Raw genomic sequence first — 3172 nt, forward strand, 5'->3', positions numbered from 1 at the left:
TATATATATGTGTATATATGTATGTATAGGTGTGTGTGTGTGTGTAAAAAAAATTGCCTTGGCAACTAACAAAAATTGTTGAAGCACTACATTTACTAACTGGGAATTAATAAAAACTAAAACGAAACTAATGGAAAATAAAATCAACCTAAATGGTAATACTTAAAAAAAACAAACAAAACAAAAACCTAATGAATGACAAAAACACACAAAATTGCTACAAAATTAGACTAAAATTAAAATATTAAAAGTAAAAGCTAATTCAAAATATTAGTAAAACCTTTAATACCAAGTGTATTATTATATAGTACAAAAACAACACCGTATGCACTACAAAATATCAAAATTAGTATAAATTATTTTAAAATTAATTGATCCAGGCACAAAAAGAGCATCACTTCATTTCAGAGTTTTAGGGGGGTTTTTTAATTGAGAAATTGGTGTAACATTTTACACTAGCCTGGAAAACATGAATCTCTAATTATTCAGTGGTGAAACCAATTATTCAGTGGTGTAATGTTCTCTTGCTTCTGATCTGAGATTTTCACAAGTCATGCTTGTTTCCTCTGTGTTGTCTTCTCAAGGTTTGTCTTGTCTGGCAGTCTACATGGGGGCTCAGTGATGGCCACCTACCCCTTTTATGATGGCAGTTCTTATGTAACCTCAGGGCTGACAACAGATGATTCTCTGTTTCGCCATTTAACACGCACCTACACCGAGAACCATCCCATTATGAAGTTGAACAATCCTGACTGTCCTGAGGATCCAAACAAAAGCTTCGGAGATGGTATCACAAACTGTTTGATATTTAAAAACATGTACTTAAGTGGAAATCCACTGAGCTTTGATTTGGTGTCCTGTGTGTGCACAGGGGGAATGCAGAATTACAACTACTTCAAAGGGAACTGTTTTGAAGTCACTTTTGGATTGAGCTGCTGCAAGTATCCACCAGCTTCTCAGCTTTTCATAGAGTGGACCAACAACAAGGAGGCCCTTCTTGCCTATATACACCAAGTGAGTTGATTCGAATATTTTATGTAGTCCCATGAGTGGTCTAACAAACCTTATTCCATTTCTGTTTTAGGCTCATATTGGTGTAAGAGGTTTCGTAATGACCAGATCAGGCTTTGGTCTCCCAAATGCAACAATCTCCATTTCTGGAACTGATCACAACATCACAACCTGGATGTTTGGTGATTATTATCGCCTGCTGCTGCCTGGAAGATATGACATCACCGCTAGCTCACCTGGGTGATTATAAGTAGATGCATAAAGAATAAAGAGATGGAATATGTCCAGTTTGATGGAATTGTTTCCACATGTTTCCTTCAGATTTCTTTCAAATACTGTCAAGAATGTGCCAGTGATTGAAGGCAAAGCCACGCTGTTAAACTTCACTCTTGAGGAGCCTGTAGAGGAGATGTTATTGCTAGATCCTTCTGAACAACCTATGATAATCAATGACCATCTGAGCACACCAGGGCCTCCCACCTCAAGGTCTCCAATCCATACTTTGGATTTCCAACATCATAGTTATGATGAAATGGAGATGTTCTTGCAACTGCTTAGTGCTATCCATCCTTCCATCACTTACCTGAAATCTGCTGGACGATCAGTGCAGGGCAGGAATCTTTATGTGATGGAGATATCCACCAATCCTGGTGTTGATCAGCAAGGTGCAATTGCGTATGGTCACATACTTTTACCCACATATACATAATAAAGAAAATGTCTCTAGTGATCACCTCTTTACTTCAACCAGGCAAACCAGAGGTCATGTTTTTGGGTAACCTGCATGGAAATGAGTTTATCGGTCGTGAGATTCTCCTAAACCTGGTTGAGTACTTGTGCCGCAATTATGGCGAAGATCCATTGGTCACACGTCTGGTCAATAGCACAAAAATTCACATCATGCCTTCCATGAACCCAGACGGGTATGAATTAGCACTAAAAGGTACAAGCAAATATATTGGCAAGTTGTTTCATTCTTGTCTTCTGTATTTACCCTGATTTTCTTCTCGTAGCTCACAAGAAACGGGTCTCAGGAGACCTGAGCATTATTGGACACGGTAACAGTCACAATGTTGACCTGAATGCAAATTTCCCTAAACAGCCAAGATCGGGAAATACTGTTGAAGCAGAAACTAAAGCAGTGATAAACTGGATCAAGGCCCACTACTTTGTGTTGTCTGCAAGTATTCGTGGAGGTACAGAAAGTGTCTTGGGTTTGTCTTAAAATGTTAATTTGTTTTTTAAAATAATAAAACTGAACTGCTACTGTTTTCTCTAGGGTTTAGGGGAGTTGTGTACCCGAGTTCCCTTGACTCTGTTGATGAGGACATGTTTAAATCAGTTGCAGAAGCCTATTATGTGGTATGTATGTGCTGTGTATATATCATGAATTATGTAACATTTGTGATATTTTATTTAACTGACTAAATCATCAGCAGAAAACGTGTAGAATATCATTGTTTTCTGTAATGCTTGCATCACGAGCCTTTCTCAAATTGTCCAATACTGTTGTCATTTCTTTCCAGAAATCCCAGGCTTTTCAAGAGCCTCAGGCATGTGATGTGCCAAGATCCAGAGAGAAAAAAGGAACTAAGCACCATCGTCCAGTAGTCACCGGTCAGACTAAAGCATAATCACTGATTTAAGTGAAAACTAAATCAGAACTTACCTTATTTACCATTTAAATGTTTGGGGTCGGTAAGATTATCATTATTATTAGTAGTAGTTGTTATCGAAAGATATCTCTTATGCTGACAAAGGCTGCATTTATTTGTTCAAAAATACAGTAAAATAGTAATAGTGTGAAATATTACAATTTAAAATAACTTTTCCGTTTTGTTATATTCATAAATGTAATTTATACCTGTGATGGCAAAGCTTAATTTTCAGCAGCCATTACTCCAGTCTTCAGTCACATGGCCCTTCAGAAATCATTCAAATATGTGACCCTGGACCACAAAAGCAGTCTTAAGTCGCTGGGGTATATTTGTAGCAATAGCCAAAAATACATTGTGTGGGTCAAAATTATTGATTTTTCTTTTATGCCAAAAATCATTAGGACATTAAATAAAGATCATGTTCCATGAAGATATTTTGTAAATGTCCTACTGTAAATATATCAAAACTTAATTTGATTAGTAATATGCATTGCTAAGAACTT

At 36.9% G+C, this 3172-nt stretch overlaps 1 pseudogene; it reads left to right on the forward strand.

Annotated features, from left to right (window-relative positions):
- The first annotated feature begins 584 nt into the window (after nucleotides 1-584).
- Nucleotides 585-3172, forward strand: part of LOC107697323 (carboxypeptidase D-like) — a 10773-nt pseudogene continuing 8185 nt past the window's right edge.

This window comes from Sinocyclocheilus anshuiensis, unplaced genomic scaffold (genome assembly GCF_001515605.1).
Source record: "Sinocyclocheilus anshuiensis isolate Anshui unplaced genomic scaffold, SAMN03320099.WGS_v1.1 scaffold1095, whole genome shotgun sequence".
NCBI classification, from domain to species: domain Eukaryota; kingdom Metazoa; phylum Chordata; class Actinopteri; order Cypriniformes; family Cyprinidae; genus Sinocyclocheilus; species Sinocyclocheilus anshuiensis.